We start from the raw sequence: 19,221 nt of genomic DNA on the forward strand, positions 1-19,221 counted from the left end.
AAGCTATGATTTTTCCAGTAGTCTTGTATGGATGTGAGAGTTGGACCATAAAGAAGGCTGAGTACTGGAAAACCAATGCTTTTGAACTGTGGTGCTGGAGAAGACTCTTGAGAGTCCCTTGGATTGCAAGGAGATTAAACCAGTCTATTCTAAAGAAGATCAACCCTGAATATTTTTTGGAAAGACTGATGCTGAAACTGAAGCTTCAATACTTTGGACACTTGATGTGAAAAGCTGACCCTTTGGAAAATTGATGCTGGGCAATACTGAAGGCAGGAGGAGAAGGAATTGACAGAAGATGAGGTAGTTGGATAGCATCACCAAATCAATGGACAGGAGTTTGAGCAAACTCCATGAAATAGTGAAGGACAGGGAAACCTGACGTGCTGCCGTTCATGGGGTCACAAAGAGTCAGACACAACAACTAAACAGCAACAAACAAAAAGGAATAAAATAATATCACTTGCTGGAACATGGATGGGCCTCGCGAGTTTCACACAGAGTAAAGTAAGTCAGAAAGAGAAAGACAAGCATAGTATAATAATGCTTATATGAGGAATCTATTTAAATGGTACAATGAACTTATTTGCAAAGCAGAAATAGTCACAAATGTAGAAAACAAACATGGTTATAAAGGGAAGGAAGAGGGGGTGTGGTATGAACTGGGAGATTATGATTGATATATACACATGACTATATATAAAATAGATAGCTAGTGAGAGCCTACTGTATAGCACAGGATACTCTACTCAGTTCCTGTGGCGACCTAAATGGGAAGAAAATCTAAAAAAAAAAAAAAGGAGTGGATATGTGTATATGTATAACCGGCTCACTTTCTGTGCAACAGAAACTAAAATAACATTGTAAAGCAACTCTACTCCAATAAAAATTAAATTTTAAAAAGATTTCTTAAAATGCACACACACACACACACACACAAAGGGAGTTAGTAAGGAAATCACTTAAATCAGAGAATTTCCATGGATCCTGACAGCCTAAACTCCAGGATGACAGAATAATAACAGCGGAAATTGGCAGCAGAAACAACCCTGAGAATAAGAAGGTCCATTTAATATGCTATGTAGACATCACATACATGGAATTCGTCCACTGATATGTGTCTCTGTAAATAGAGTGGATCAAGTGTATACTTAGAGATGGTATATTTTATTTATTTATTTTTCCCATATTTATGTTTCCTAAAATATCATTAATAAACTTAAAGCAAAGTAAGTTCTGTTGATTTGAACATATATTTAACTACACAATTAAAAGCAACATAACTACAAGTTTAATAATTTTTGTTCTCAATCTAATTTCCAGAAAGTGAAAAAAGATAATACCCAGAAAATAGGTAATTTTCATACACTGCTAAATGAATATTTCTTTTGGGCATTTTAGCATTACAAATAAAATATCAAATAGCTTGATAGGATAAGGATGTTTTATTATGCACTGAAAAGAAATACAGATATGAAAAATTATACTCACAAAACATGAATGAAAAAGAATTGAAAACCACACAAATTCTTTTTTTTTTTTTTTTTAAATATTATTTTATTAGTTGGAGGCCAATCACTTCACAACATTTCAGTGGGTTTTGTCATACATTGACATGAATCAGCCATAGAGTTACACGTATTCCCCATCCCGATCCCCCCTCCCACCTCCCTCTCCACCCGACTCCTCAGGGTCCTCCCAGTGCACCAGGCCCAAGCACTTGACTCATGCATCCCACCTGGGCTGGTGGTCTGTTTCACCATAGATAATATACATGCTGTTCTTTCAAAACATCCCACCCTCACCTTCTCCCACAGAGTTCAAAAGTCTGTTCTGTACTTCTGTGTCTCTTTTTCTGTTTTGCATATAGGGTTATCGCTACCATCTATCTAAATTCCGTATATATGTGTTAGTATGCTGTAATGTTCTTTATCTTTCTGGCTTACTTCACTCTGTATAATGGGCTCCAGTTTCATCCATCTCATTAGAACTGATTCAAATGAATTCTTTTTAACGGCTGAATAATATTCCATGGTGTATATGTACCACAGCTTCCTTATCCATTCATCTGCTGATGGGCATCTGGGTTGCTTCCATGCCCTGGCTATTATAAACAGTGCTGCGATGAACATTGGGGTGCACGTGTCTCTTTCAGATCTGGTTTCCTCAGTGTGTATGCCCAGAAGTGGTATTGCTGGGTCATATGGCAGTTCTATTTCCAGTTTTTTAAGAAATCTCCACACTGTTTTCCATAGTGGCTGTACTAGTTTGCATTCCCACCAACAGTGTAAGAGGGTTCCCTTTTCTCCACACCCTCTCCAGCATTTATTGCTTGTAGACTTTTTGATAGCAGCCATTCCTGACTGGCATGTAATGGTACCTCATTGTGAAAACCACACAAATTCTTAACAATAGGATGTTGGTAAATATATGACATGGCCATATCATTTCATATTAAGACATCATCAACAATTTTAAAGAATATAAAAATTGTAGGTTGCAAAAGCAATTTCCATAATGAGATTAAGAAGAAAAATGAAGATATAGGTGTATCTCCAGGAATGAATCACAAAACAAACAGTGCTGGGGAAATGACCATCAAGATAAAGAAAAAGGAATTTGAAACCCTTGCCTCAAACCATTCACAAAAGTCAACTACAGTCATGAAAATGTTTGATTAAAAGAGAGCAGACAAAATCTTTTAAAAGATATTTTTGGCACTCGACAAAATGAAATAACTATACTAGGCTAGCTTTCTCACAGAAGAATAGTAACATTTGAGTAAAATACATATTATAAAAATGTTTAAAACAATGAAGACTCTGGAGAAAAAATCAGGCATGAATGATTTGATGGCCATGGTCACTGAAAGAAAAGCAACACATGGAACGAGCTCTATTTTCACATCACTTTTTTCTCTAACAGCATTTTCTCTAAATCTCAGTGCAAATGGAAAGAAAATTAAAGTGGAAAACAGCAATCATTCTAGGCTCAGAAAATAAAGATCAAAGTTTAGGGATTGTAAAGTGGCTAGTATTAAGGGACAAAATCCTGGAGAAGACTGAAATGCAGAGAAGTTCATAAACACAATATACATACAAATCACTCGAAAGCTGTAAGTTCAGCATGTGCAGAGCAAGACTATAAAACAACAGGAAAAGTAAAATCCATCTAGGAAGCAAAAAAGAGCTGAAAAACAAGGTCCGCATTTTGAGGGCAAGAAAATTTTGAAACTCTGACAAAGTGGCAGAGACTTTGTAAGTACACTTGACTTTATTTGAGGCTTCAGAAAGGATGATCCCTAAAAGTGGTGGCCAGATCCTAGAAAGATTAAATTCAAATGCTAAGCCTTTTTAAGAAAAGATAAGTCTTTTAATATCTCTTTCCAAGCTTTTTTATTAATCCACAATATTCCAAATTCAAGGAAAATTTATGAGAATATCTTAAAAGTGAGAAAAATAGGCAATTAATAGAGCATTTCTACAAGTGATTTGAATACTGACATCTTTTAAGAATATTAAATAATCATCATATACTGGAATCATAATTGGGGATTTTAGATCATCTTTCAATAACTGATAAGTAGACAGAAAAAAATCATTAAGAATGTACCAGATTTAAATAAGATTGTTCAAATTTGTTTAATTTACTTATGCTTGTGCTGGTGTAGTCGCTAGGTCATGTCCGGCTCTTAACAACACCATGGACTGTAGCCCGCCAGACTCCCTTGTCTTTGGGATTTCCCAGGCAAGAATACTAGAGTGAGTTGCTGTTCCCTTCCCGAGGGAATCATCCTGACTCAGGGATCAAACTCAAGTTCCCTGCTTGAGTGGATACTTTACCGCTGAGCTACCAGGGAAGACCAATTCACTTACACAGAATACTTGAGCTTATTTGTATTTCCAGGGGCACTTGGACCATTTACCAAAAAGAAATTACACAGTACCATAAAGCTATTAGCTACAAATTTCAAAGAATTAAATAATATAGTGTACATTCTCTTACCACACAATATAAATTAATAAAAGTTGTGGAATATGGCTAAAACTTTGGGCTTCCCTGGTGACTCAGATAGTTAAGAGTCCACCTACAACTGTGGAAAGCTGGGTTTGATCCTTGGGTTGGGAAGATCTCCTGGAAGAGGGCATCTCGTGAATCTTCTGCATTGGCTGGCAGGTTGCTTTACCAGTCTAATCGCCTAATTTCAATATTAGAACTGAAAAGTGGAAAGCAATGATAAAGGACAGTTAAGGATACTTGAGTAAATTATTTTAATCTTCTCTTTTTCTGTAAGAACATGAATATATTACTTATTCATTTAACCTAAATATTCAGTATAACAATTGAGATTAAACAAAAATATGTTACAATTTCCAAAACAGTATAAGCAATGCTATAAATATATGTGATTAATCCTAAATAAAGCAAATGTGAAAAAGAAAATATATGCAATGGTCAGGATAAACAAAATCTCCAAACCATCAGGATAGTTCCAAATATCTTAGGAATAACCCCTAAAAAGACAACTGGACAAAACTCACTGGATAAAGGATGGAGAACGTAAAATTTAATTTAGAAATCAGCTATGTTTCAACTGATCATCTCAGACACAGAGAAGTAAAAAGATTTGAGAAAAAAAATGAGTAAACTATTTTAATGTCTGGCTCTAAAGTCCATGATAAATCATTGGAAGTTTAAAAGACACATACTAAAAAATTTCTTCCAGACTCTCTCAATTTAAATTCATTTCTATTCAATGTGCCAATTCTACTTATCATGAATTTTTTGTCATTCATTGTAGTAGGACAAATGAGCACAAAATTGTTTGCACTTTGTTATAAGTGAAGTCGCTCAGTTGTGTCCAACTCTTTGTAATACCATGGACTATACAGTTTGGGCCTGGATAATAGACTATACTGCCCATGGAATTCTCCAGGCCCAAATACTGGAGTGGGTGTCCTTAACCTTCACTAATGGATCTTCCCAACCCAGGTATCAAACCCAGGTCTCCCGCATTGCAGGCGGATTGTTCACCAGGCGAGCCACAAGGGAAGCCCTTGATATAATATGTCTGATCCATAAAGAATTTATTTGACATATATGAAGGCATGATATATAGTTTGTTTGTTTAGAACCATAATTTAACTAAGCATCTATAAGCCATTATTTAATGAAAATATTTATTCATATTAAGAAATATACCCTACCATTAGCAAGGGAACTGAAGCACAAGATGCTATTAGTTAAACAGTCTCTCGATTCACTAAATTACTTCAGAAAGAAAAAAAAAAAAACTCAGATTCATGAAAAAGCGCAAACCCATGTTTTACATTTACATAACAATTTTAACCTATTTTCATCTGTGGTTAACTTCATAAAACTTTAGAAATTGATGTGTAATAATTTATTTCAAAATATATGCTGAATGTATTTGGGTTAATTTAAACCTGGAAACATTTTAACTAACTTTCTCTTCTTGCAGTTTAAGTATATACATAGCAACATTTGAAAGGAAATTTAGAAAATTTGAAGTTAAAGTTCTGTGTGTGATATAAGCACATATGACTTGAATATCTTCACTTACTAATATAAAGACTCAATATACTTGCTTTGGAATCATTAGCTTCTATTGTGCAACTTTTTTTAAAAAAATTATTCTGATAGGTAGGTAAATACAGAATCCCCTAGATTCCTAATATTATACATTAATATACCTCTTATAAAAGAAGAAATTAAACTTGCATCCAGCCTGAATGCATATTATACCTAGAGAGGTGAATATTTACATATTTATATGCAACTTTATATGAAATTCATGGAAATCATACATCTGTTAAAAATGTCCTATTTACAAGTTTTGACTTTTTTTAAAATCACTAATTGTCCTCATTCACAATTTACTCTTTCTTTCTATGCAATTGTTTTTCCCTGGATGAAATCCATATTTCCTTGGGCAAAAATTAGTAATACATGGTCAAAATCTAAAACTCTGATTTGCAAAAGCATTATTCACCAAAAAAGGCCTAGTAACTTTGTTTAGCCTTATTGTGCCTTACTTTCCTCATCTATAAAATAAGAAAACTCATTCACTATTTCTATTAAAATAAGATTATTTATATGTGTATACACATGTGGTAGCTTACAGTGAAAAGTGTAGGAATCAAGATCTCAAAAGAAGAAGATTTAACTTCAAGATCAGAGACCAGGCTTGACCACTCAAAGCTTTTGAAGGGGAGAAGCTCTATTACAGAGAAAAATGACAGAGAAAGCCTCTGATATAGACATGAGAAGGGGCGGAGAGTGCCCTGTCACTAGTCTTAGCAAGGGAGCTATACACTTTTTAAATTGGTTATTCAGTTAAGTTCAGTAGCTGAGTCATGTCTGACTCTTTGTGATCCCAAGGACTGCAGCACGCCAGGCTTCCCTGTCCATCACCAACTCCCGGACCTTGCTCAAACTCATATCCATCGAGTTGCTGATGCCATCCGACCATCTCATCCTTTGTCATCCCTTTCTCCTCCTGTTTTCAATCTTTCCCAGTATCAGATTCTTTTCCAATGAGTCAGTTCTTCACATCAGGGGGCCAAAGTTTTAGGGTTTCAGCTTCAGTGTCAGTCCTTCCAATGCATATCCAGGACAGATTTCCTTTAGGATTGTCTGGTTTGATTTCCTTGCAGTCAAAGGGACTCTCGAGAGTCTTCTCTAACACCACAGTTCAAAAGCACATATTCTTCAGCGCTGAGCTTTCTTCACAGTCCAACTCTCACAACCATACATGACTACAGGAAAAACCAAAGCTTTGGCTAAATTGACCTTTGTTGGCAAAGTAACAACGTCTCTGTTTTTGAATATGCTGTCTCGGTTGGTCATAGCTTTTCTTCCAAGGAGCTAGTATCTTTTAATTTCATGGCTGCAGTGGTTTAGGAGTGCTCAAAAATGGTCTCTCACTGTTTCCATTGTTTTCCCACCTATTTACCATGAAGTGATGGGACTAGATGCCATGATCTTACTTTTTTGAATGTTTTTTGAAGTTTTAAGCCAGCTTTTTCACTCTCCTCTTTCACTTTCATCAAGAGGCCCTTTAGTTCTTTGCTTTCTGCCATAAGGATGGTGTCATCTGCATATCTGAGGTTATTAATATTTCTCCTGACAGTCTTGATTCCAGCTTGTGCTCCATCCAGTCTGGCATTTCTCATGATATACTCTGCGTATAAGTTAAATAAGCAGAGTGACAATATACAACCTCGACGTACTCCTTTCCCAATTTGTAACCAGTCAGTTGTTCCATGCCTGGTTCCAACTGTTGCTTCTTGACCTGTGTACAGATTTTTCAGGAGGCAGGTAAAGTGGTCAGGTATTGCCATCTCTTAAAGAATTTTCCACAGTTTGTTGTGATACACACAATTAAAGGTTTTGGCATAGTCAATAAAGCAGAAGTAGATATTTTTCTGGAACGCTCTGGCTTTTTCTATGATCCAACAGATGTTGGCAATTTGATCTCTGGTTACTCTCCATTTTCTAAATCTTTTTCTAAATCAGTTAGTTATTATGGGCAAGTCAAGGCATGTTTCAATGTTGTAAAGATCTTACTAGACCGACTCCCACAGTTTACATTTTAAGATGACAGGATTAGAACTAACAATAGAAAGATCTTAACAGACCTGCTCCCACAGTATATATATATGTGTGTGTGTGTCTGTGTCTGTGTATATATATGCACCTATATATATATATATATATATATACATATGTATATGTATATATATATACAATGCAACTTTATAGTTGCTTTGTAATATTTTATTTTTTTATTTTTTATTATTTTTTCCATTCATTTTTATTAATTGGAGGATAATTACTTTACAATATTGTAGTGGTTTTTGCCATACATTGACATGAATCAGCCATAGATTTACATGCATTCCCCATCCCGACCCCCCCTCCCACCTCCCTCTCCACCCATCCCTCTGGGTCTTCCCAGTGCACCAGCCCTGAGCACTTGTCTCATGCATCCAACCTGGACTGAAGATAGCAGGCTTAGTAAGCAGTACTTAAGGAGAAACATGTCCTCAAGCAGGATTTATTCCTCTTATATAACCCTTAGGAAAGAGTTTAAGATGAGATGTTTTGTTGTGTAATCATCAGCTCTGGGCTTAAAGAAAAGAGAAGGAAAAAAAAAAAGTTTATGTGACTAAGACTAAAGAATGTAGGGGAAAAAAAGTTTGTCCTTTTCTCCTCCTCAAGACCCCAGACTTCTTAGCAACCTACCTTAGAATTAACTCTCACATGTTATATATAATGCTTAGCACCATCTGTTATGAAGTAAGAGCTCAGAAAACATTAGCTATGAAGAACCAGTTATATCTCATTTTGAAAATAATTGTCTAGAATTCTAATAAAAATTAAATAGAAAAACAAGAACATATTTAAAAGACATAAAATATGCTATAAAATGTATTACAGCTTAAGTAAATTTATCATTTCTTCTTATGATTTTTAAAAGAAGCTTTAATTTATTACACAGTTACTCTCATTTATAGGAATTCTGGAACCTGGAATTATCTTCCAAATACACTATAGAAAAAGTTCCAGTAATATTCAAAAATAATCCTGGATCCTACAGCTTATCATATTACCAAAACAGAGTTGTAGATGGACTTTCTTAACTTCACTACATAGAGAGAAAAAGATTGCAAATCATTGGTTAAATCCTGGGACAGCAGTTTGCATTCACTAGTAAGTGTAATCGCTGCATCTTGAAGGTTACATCTTTTCTCTTCTACTTTCTTTTTCATTGTTAACAGGTGATAAATTTAGTGTCTATTTTTCTGGCAAGCTCTGGTGCCTAGCTGTCTTTATTTGCTCCCTGACCTCATGTGATATCATTATTTGCTTTATCATTTCATATTGCATTAAATTACATATATATAGTATTTTGCTTTAGTAGGGTATAATGTAAGTTGCCCTACAGATCACTGAGCATTGTTTGCTTCTAATAAACATTTGGTTCTATTCCCTTTCATACTATTCTTATTATTAATATTTTTATATCCAATTGTATTTGATATTAAAACTACTTTAGCATTTGGAACTTGTAAACTTGACAGGCTTATCAGACTCATGAAAGGATGGACAATTAGATAAAATATGAAGTGTGTAAAGTAAGTGAAAGTGTTAGTCATTCAGTTGCATCCCACTCTTTGTGTCCCATGGACCATAGCCCGCCAGTCTCCTCTGTGCATGGAATTCTCCAGGCAAGAATACTGGAGTGGACAACCATTTCATTCTCCAGGGGATCTTCCAACCCAAGGATGGAACTTGGGTATCCTTCATTGCAAGCAAATTCTTTACTTTTTGAGCCACCAGGGAAGCCCTTGTGTAAAGTGGCTGTAATTTGTATCAGGATCCAGAAGTTGAATTTTGTGTATGGGAATAGGTTTCAGGAAATGCTAGGTAAAGTCTCAAAATCTTCACTCAGTCATGTCTTACTCTTTGTGACCCTATGGACTGTAGCCTGCCAAGCTCCTCTGTCCATGGGATTCTCCAGGCAAGAATACTAGAATGGGTTTCCATTTCCCTCTCCAGGGGATCTTCCCAACGCAGTGATTGAACCAGGGTGTCCTGCATTGCAAGCAGAATCTTTACCTATTGAGCAACCAGGGAAGCTTCACTGATAGTTTTATAATTGTACCTTTAGAAGATAATCCCAGTCAGAAAATGAGTTTAGGACAATAAGACCCAGAATCTCAAGGCAAATAAGCACAGACATAGGCCAGTGTTCAACACAGCAACCTGGGTTTCAGGCAGGGATTCTGGTATGTAAAGAAATTAGAGTGCTAAGCAGAAATTTACATTAGAAATGGTATTCTATGGAATGTGCAACATGACAGGCATGAGTTGACGCTATAAGCACAGAGTTGTCCAGTTACATTATAAAGAGGCTGCCCAGTTATGTTACATTAAATAGAGATTTATGACAATAATAATTCCATGCAGAATAATTGTGTATTAGAGTCTGTGCATTTATGCAGTGTAAGAGTTTTGTTGAATAGGAAAATGAGCATGAATAACTCACAGAGCAAACCTAGAGAAGAAACAGCTGAAATCATAGTGCTAGGATTATGCCCATCAACTCATCATCCTTTCCACAATAAATGACCCAGTAATTATTTCAAAATCATAAGTAAATAAACAGTAATTCATTCCATAACATCAACTATCAAAATACTCAATCCTTGATTCTTTTAACAGTAGGGCAATGGGAACAATTCTTTACTGACTCTTTTTATTTTGTATTCTAGGAGCAGAGAATAGTTTTTTCACAAGTGTTTTATCACATGACATTTGCTGTTACTTGAGGCTTTAAATGTTGATTTTTTCCCTGTTCTTGTGGAAATAATTATTTGTTTAATTTCCTAAAATAAAAATGAGGACTTCCTACTTAATACTTCCAAAGTTGTAAATATTTGCCTTTTTGATTTAATACTGAATTTTGTTCTTTCCTCATTGATTGAAATCTTTCAAAGGCAAACTGCATAAACCATTCTGGGTTACTAAATCCTTTTACTTTTTGATATTCATCACTGATAGTTCAATTAGTAAAGAATCTGCCTGCCATGTGAGAGACCTGGGTTTGATCCCTGGGTTAGGAAGATCTCATGGAGAAGGGAAAGGTTACCCACTTCAGTATTCTGACCTGGAGAATTCCATGGACTGCATGGGGTCGCAAAGAGTTGGACATGACTGAGTAACTTTTACGCACATATGCAATGTACATTATGTGAAATGGTGGCCTGCATTACTCACAAGCTGGAATCAAGACTGCCAGGAGAAATTTCAACAACCTCAGATATGCAGATAATATCACTCTAATCACAGAAAGTGAAGAGGAACTACAGAGCCTCTTGATGGAAAGAGGAGAGTGAAAAAGTTGGCTTATAACTCAATATTTTAAAAAAGCTAACATCATGGCATCTAGTCCCATCACTTCATGGCAAATAGATGTGGACAAGTGGAAACAGTGGCAGATTTTATTTTCTTGGGCTCCAAAATCACTGCAGGCAGTAACTGCAGCTATGAAATTAAAAGAAACTTACTCTTTGGAAGAAAAGCTATGACAAACCTAGACAGCATATTAAAAATCAGAGACATCCCTTTGCCTACAAGGTCTGTAGAGTCAAAGTTATGATTTAACCTGTAGTTATGTGCAGATGTGAGAGTTGGACCATAAAGAAGGCTGAGCACTGAAGAATTGATGCTTTTGAGTTGGGGTTCTGGAGAAGACTTGAGAGTCCCTTGGACATCAAGGAAATCAAACCAGTCAATCCTAAAGAAATCAATCCAGAATATTCACTGAAAAACTGATATTGAAGCTGAAGCTCCAGTACTTTGACCACCTAATGAGAAAAGCTGACACATTGAAAAAGACCCTGATGCTGGGAAATGATTGATGGCAAAAGAAGTGGGCAACAGAGGATGAGCTGGTTCGATGGCATCATCAATTTAATGGACATGAGTTTGAACAAACTCTGGGAGATAGTGAAGGACAGGGAAGTCTGGTGTGCTGCAGTTCACAGGGTCACAAAGAGTCAGACATGACTTAATGACTGAATAGCAACAACATTCTACTAGAAAAACAGAACGCTTACATTTGCTTACATTTACAGTATCATCCACCAGTTCCATGGGATAAATTGCAGTTTGAGAGTTTTGTGTTCATTGATTTTTATTCTTTATTGCTGGGGGGAAAGAAGGCATTTTAAAGTTTAGAACTTTTTTCTTCTCATTTTTATAAATTTAAATTCAATTCTAAGATACACTGTACTTTGTTTTCCTGAGAATTGCCATTTAAGCTGCTGAAGCTGAAGCTCAAATCCTTTGGTCACCTGATCCAAAGAGCCAATTCATTGGAAAAGAACCTGATGCTGGGAAAGACTGAAAGCAGAAGGAGAAGGACGCAGTAGAGGATGAGATGGTGGAATAGCAACAGTGACAACAGACTTGAATTTGAGCAAACTCCAGGAGATACTAGAGGACAGAAGATGCTGGTGTGCTGCATACCATGTAGTTGCAAAAGATTGGATACAATTCAGCAATTGAACAACAACAACAACAATAACTTCAGTGGACCCATTTAGTTACAGGAATGTAAAAAGATATTCATTCAAAATTCTTGAGGAGGGCTTGGATGTATAGAAGAATCTCAAAACAGAAGTGATGTATTGCTGTGTAACATAAACTGGATGTATTAGGTTTTACAACTCTATTTTTTCAGTTAGAGTTCCCTTCCAATAATCTTTCAGATAGTGAAACCATCATAATGTCTGAGCATGTATTTGTATTTCAGACAGGTTTGGCTTTTCATGGGTGTATGACCTGTGTAGTAGAGTCACATGATTAAATAGACCCCATAATTGATTTAATGTTCTGTGGTTACTGTCTTGCAATTGTTAACAATTTTTAAATAACAGAATCTATCTTTGCACTCATGAAAAAATATAAAATAATTTCTGATTTTATTTATATATCAGGCATATCTATCATGGACCTTAGTCTGAATATTTGTAAAATTATCTCGGTAGATTTAAGTGAACATTTATTGTTATGTGCTACTTCAAGACATAAGCTTAAAACATTGGTATGAACATCCATGCATACCCAGTTGGAATTTCACTGTCTGAAAGGAAAGAAATAATTATCCTACCAATTCTAAAGTACACATTTATAAAAGCAGGCAGAAGCATAGAATTTTGGCATCAACAGACTAAAAAATGTGAGAAGTACTTAAAAGATGAAATTTGGTGACTGGAGAAGGAAATGGCAACCCACTCCAGTATTTTTGCCTGAGAATCCCACGGGCAGAGGAGCCTGACAGGCTGCAGTTCATGGGGTCACAAGAGTCCGACATGACTTAGAAACTAAGTCACCACCAAAATGAGGATAGTCTGCAAATCTAAGCATAAGCTGAGATAGACGGCTGTTGAACTGGTCACTTATCAGTGCTCCTCAAGTTAAGTGTCTCTGACAAAGAAATAAGAAGATCCTCTGTCTAGTGACTATATGCATTATCTTAGATATGGTAGCCATGAGAATGTACTGTGCGGATCTCCTTCTGTGGGGAGCATTGCTGACTGAGTCATATTCTTGCTTTTATGAGTCTATGAGCATGTCCATGCTGAGGACTTGCTTTCTGCTGACTATTTCCAGCCCATATCTGAGCATAGCTGGGACACTCACTCAGGCCTATTCCTGCCTCCCCCTTGCTGAAGCAGGACTCTTCCAACAAATCACATAGGCTAAGGGACTCTCAGTGAAATTGGCTTAATCTTTCTTAGAACTGTGCTGCAGTTGGATTTTTCTCCCCCAATCTTGCTATTATCCCTTTGTCCTCTATTAGTGTCAGATCTTCATTGGACTGTGTAGACTCACTCCATCTTCTTCAATTTCTTCCTCTTTATCCTTCAGTAGTGTTTTCCTGATTAAATTTGCTTAAGGTTTATTCCTATGTTAGTAGTTGCTCCTGTGAGCTAGTTAGCTATTGAAGTCAAGAGTATTTTGTACTCAAAGGACAAACTTGCCTGTTACTCCAGGTATCTTTTGACATCCTGCTTTCACATTCCAGTCCCCTATGATGAAAATGACATCTTTTTTTTGGTGTTAGTTCTAGGTCTTGTAGATCTTCAAAGAACTGATCAACTTCAGCCACTTCAGCATCAGTGGTTGGGACATAGACTTGGATTACTGTGATGCTGAATGGTTTGCCTTGGAAATGAACTGAGATCAACCTGTTGTTTTTGAGATTACACCAAAGGACTACAGAAACTTGAGAAAACTCCAGGAGATAGTGGAGGACAGAGAAGACTTACATGCTGCATTCCATGGGGTTGCAAAGAGTTGGACATGACTTAGCGACTGAACATCTTCACATGAGGCTCTCCAGGCAATAATACTGGAGTGGGTTGTCATTTCCTTTTCCAGTGGACCACATTTTGTTAGAACTCTTCACTGTGACCCATTGCTGTCGATGACCCTACCTGATAGCTCATCACTTCATTGAATTACGCGAGCTCCTTCACCATGACAAGACTATGATCCACGAAGGGAAAAGCAAGAATTATCCTATCACCAAAGCAAGACAAAGACACTACAAGAAAACTACAGGTCAGCACCTTTGATTAATATTGAAGAAAAAAGCCTCAACTAAATACTAGCGTATCAAATACAGCACAATGTTAAAAGGATATATACTATGACCATGTGGGATTTATCTCTGGAAATTAAGCGTGATTCAGCATATAAAAATTCATCAAAGTAAAACATCACATTAATACAATTGAGGAAAAAATGACAATCGTCTCAATTGTTTCAGAAAAACATTTGACAGAATTCAATATCCTTTCATGAAATAGGAACAACTTTGACAAAACAAATAGCATTTATGAAAAACTTACAGCTTAATATTCAGCCATGAAAGATAATGCTTTTCCTCCAAAATTAGAAACATAATAAAGGTGCCCTCTCTTTCACCATTTTGAATCACCATAACATTGGTCATTCTAGCCATGACAGTTAGTCAAGAAAATGATATAAAAAGACTCCACATTGGAAAGGAAGAAGTAAAATGATTTCATATAAATTTACAAATCTTCTATTTAGAAAACTTTAAGGATGCCAGAGAAAACTGTTAGAGCTAAAAAGAAAAAAAAAATCAACAAATTTTTCAGAATACAAGACCAATGCACAAAAATCAGCTGTATTCTATAGACTACCAATGAACAATTTTAAAAAAAAAAGTCAATTCAATTTGTAATAAAAATCAAATAAAATGCTTAGAACTTAATCTAGCCAAGGAGTTGAAAGATTGTAAAGTTGTAAAATTGAAATTTGTAACACCAAAAATTTGTAAAAATTGCTGAAAAAACAAAAGAAGACATAAAATGACGGAAAGACATCAAGCTCACAGACTGGAAAACTTACTATTGTTGCAATCAATGCCAGTACTAACCAACACAATCTGTAGATTCAATGGAATCCTTATAAAAATCCTAATTATATTTTTTGGCAGAAATAGAAAGAAATTTATCTTAAAATTCATCTGGAATTTCAAGGGTCTTCAAATAACTAAAACAGTTATGTAAATAAATAAAGTTGGAGGATCATATACTAAAGAGAATAAAACAAATATAGGCAATATTGATAAACAAAGAAACTAAATAAATTACAGTTAATTCTATATATTTGTTATTACATAATGAAAACATTTTTAAAAAATCAAAATCACTATGATATGAAAATAAATTCCAAGAATGTCACAATTCAAGGAATGGAATGGTTGGAAGATTCCAAGAGAAAAGTGAAAATGCTTCAGAGTCCTGAATTATCCATAAGTATTTATAAAATTACAAGTGAAAATTTTTCATACAAAATTTTAGAATCCTTTTGACTTTGTGTTAATCCTATTCTTGCAGAGATGTATGTTTGTGTTTGTCATATATTGTATTGCAAGCAACTGTATTTTATTGTTAGGACAATTTATCATCGGGAATGTAGAATAAGATAAATGAGACAACATACCAATCTGCTCTTTCGTCCTTGAGCTAGAGAAATGGCTAAAAGGAATAATGAAGCAAACAAGTACTAACTTGACTTGTGTATGCTAGATTGTTATTGTACCTAGTATGCTGGTTCTTTATGTATGAAATGTATCAGAACTTCAAAAATGTGTTATTAAAAATTGTTCTCTAAGGTATTCTTAGGCTACAAAGCAAGACAACAAATCAATGAACAAAGAAAAACTGTAAGAAATGGAATTGAGTTTCCAAAGCAAGAAATAAACTTAAGATTTTTCTCTTTCTCTGAACTCTGAGGGGTGTTTTGGGGTCCTGGATACAGAGACGTGTGAAAAAATTTCATTGCTTTTGTATAAATTGGCCTTGCCATTGCTGCCTGTCAGAAGGCATATAGAAATAAGATCCTCATACCATGACTGGAAAATATGCCATGCATCACATATATCAAACACCTTCATTTTCTATCTTATTTTTTCCTTCCATTTTTAACATTTCAGTAAATTCCCAGGAAAGTTATAGCCTGGTCAGTGCTATATTTTATTGTTGCTGTTTCATGCTCATGGAGAAGTAGCAATACATTTGCCTAAAGCTTCCTCAGTGTGAAAAATGGCATATACTCTTTAGATCTGGTGAAACATTCATTTCTTTCAAATTGGAGTAACCGTGAGTATTTCTCAATTCATTGCTTTTTACTTTTTAATTAATTATATTTTCAATTATTTTCTTGTTTATCTTACTACCTATTATTATGACAGAGGTTAGGGACAGGGTCTGTTTGGTTTGAACCAATACAGTTGTCTATATCTTTCTTAACATTCAAATTTCCTGATATACCTATGAAAGATCAAATACTTTTTCTTAATAAATAAATACATTTATATAGTTGAGAAAATGGCATGTACAGTAGATATTTTCTGATTGAAAAAATTATATAGTTAAGAAAATATAGTGCACCATCTTTTTTCAGGACACACATGGATGGAAGAGCATCACAGAACACTCTAAGAAACACATAAGCATTTAGCAAAGTGTTCACAGAACACTCTAAGAAAACTCATAAGAATTTAGTAAACAAAGATGTCAAACTTTTGAAAAGGATCCCCAATCCCTGGCTTTGAAATTTTTATGCCACGTAGAGGAAGACCAGCGCTGTGAAATGACATAATAAGGGATCGGCAGGACACTATCCAACAATGTTGTTCACTTCTATAACTTTCATCAGATGGAAGAATGTCAACATCATAAAGGATGTTAGCAAAGAGACAGGTTCATAGTCTGTGTCTGCAAAGATAGAACATAGTGGAAAAGTGGCCTTGTGTCTACTTTTATCATTTATAGTTCAGGGAGTATCAACTATTTCCCTGATTCATCAGGTGACTAATATCCCAGCCTTTAGATTGCAATTATATAGTATTGTGAATTGCTAATTTCCTTTGTGAAAAGCCACCACACAGGTTATAAATCTTTGACAGTTGACTTTTATCTCTAAGATATTTATAAGCATTTTAATATAGAATTTGGAAACAATGTGATCTTTTCTTTTGCCACAAATTTATCTAAGAATATAATAATTCCCTTGTAGCAAAACAAATAATCATCTCTGGGAAAGTGTTAAGGAAATGGAATCTGGTTATGTTTATTACAGAAGGGATAATGATGTATGATCCAGTTAAACTAAAAATACTCCTGAAAAAAACTGATAAAGGAGTCTACCATTAAAGTGAAAGAATTACTATTCACCAAAAGAAATGAGAAAATCCTCCTCAGAAACACCATGGCTTCAATAGTACCAAAAAACTCATTTTATTAGTCTTTATTGATTATTAGCTTTTCAGAAAATTGCCTTTCAAAGTACATTAGAATGATGATTCTAAATTTTTCAAATGCATAAGTATCACAAGAAGATATTATTGAGCTACAGATTTTGATTCAGTACATATGGATGGGACTGAAATGCTGCATTTATAGCTCTCTCCCAGGTCATACAATGTTACTGGTACTTGAATCACATAGGCACAATAAAGAGAGAAAAATGATGATGCATATTCCTAAACTTATTCATCTATCATGTTTATTATGAAACTTAAAAATGACCTTTAAGATAGCAAGGCACTGTGAGGATTAAATTTTAAGTAGCAATAATACCTATGGCAACAGAACACAGAAAATGGAATAGAGAAATGAAATTACATTGTTGGAAGTTTATTAACTTATATATGATGTGGCATAATAATAATAAATATAAAATTATTGAAGTCAAATTGATAATAATTTATCAATATATATTGCAAACTTTATAGCAATAAGTAACAAATTATAGTGGTATAGTTTATAATCCAACAGAGGATTCAAATGCTGACATTAAACAATATTCAATCCAAAAGAAGGCATAGAATAAATTTTTTAAATTGAGACATAAAGAAAATGGTTGGATGCATGAGACAAGTGCTCAGGGCTAGCGCACTGGGATGACCCAAAGGGATGGAATGGGGAGGGAGGTGGGAAGAGGGATCAGGATGGGGAACACATGTAAATCCATGGCTGATTCATGTCAATGTATGGCAAAAACCACTACAATATTGTAAAGTAATTAGCGTCCAACTAATAAATATAATTGGGAAAAAATGAATATCAATGTTAGTATTATTTCCAATATAACTTTTATTATAGAACTAGTCACAACAATATGATAAAAAAACAGATACTGTTAGGCAGAATACAAGCCTAAGATCTAACCTTATGCTTTCTAAGAGAAGGACCCTTTAATATAAAAGATATAGGTAGGTAAAAATTGGAAAGGATGGAAAAGATATAAGGCACACACAAATTGTAAGGACACTATTTTTAAATTGGATACAATATAAAGTTATATTTATATTGTATCTGAAAGAATTTAGAATAAACGATTTACCAAAGATAAGCAAATATTATCATTATAGTAAAAGTCATTTTATGAAGAAGAGATAACAAATTTAAATGTAGCTAATTATAGAGTTTAAAATATATAAAGTAAAAATTGAAAGAATTCAAAGAAGTAACAAAATGTAATGGAAGATTTCAACACTCTCCTTTTAACAACTGATAACAGTAGAGAGAATTATCAGTAAGAATAAACTAGAACAACACTGTCAACCATATTGGTCTCACAGACTCATATGAAACATGACACATGCAATAACAAACTGCATATTCTTTTAAAATGAGCATTGAACATTGGCTGATGGAGATAATATAATGGGCCATAAAATAAGTTTGATGCATTTCAAAATATAGAAATCATAAACAGAATTTTCTTTTACCAAACAAATCCTTAGAAATCAGTTTAAAAATTACTAGAATTAAACAGCATTGCAAACTAAATAATAGTTAAAACACAACATCAAAATCATGGTAAATATCTAGAGTAATGCCTTGAGTGAAATGTATAGATTTCAGCATTTGCTTTAGAAAAGATAAGATTTAAGTCAATAATCTAAATCTCTACCCTACAAAGCAAGAAAAGGAGATATAAATTGAGCTCAATGTAAGAAATAAGTAAACAATAAAAATAAGAGCAGAGATCAATAGAATAATAAATTTACAGAAAGAAAATTTCAAAGACACTCAAATCTGATTGAAACAAACAGACAAACAAACATACATTTTCTAAACT

This window comes from Muntiacus reevesi, chromosome 9 (assembly GCF_963930625.1).
Source record: "Muntiacus reevesi chromosome 9, mMunRee1.1, whole genome shotgun sequence".
Taxonomy (NCBI): domain Eukaryota; kingdom Metazoa; phylum Chordata; class Mammalia; order Artiodactyla; family Cervidae; genus Muntiacus; species Muntiacus reevesi.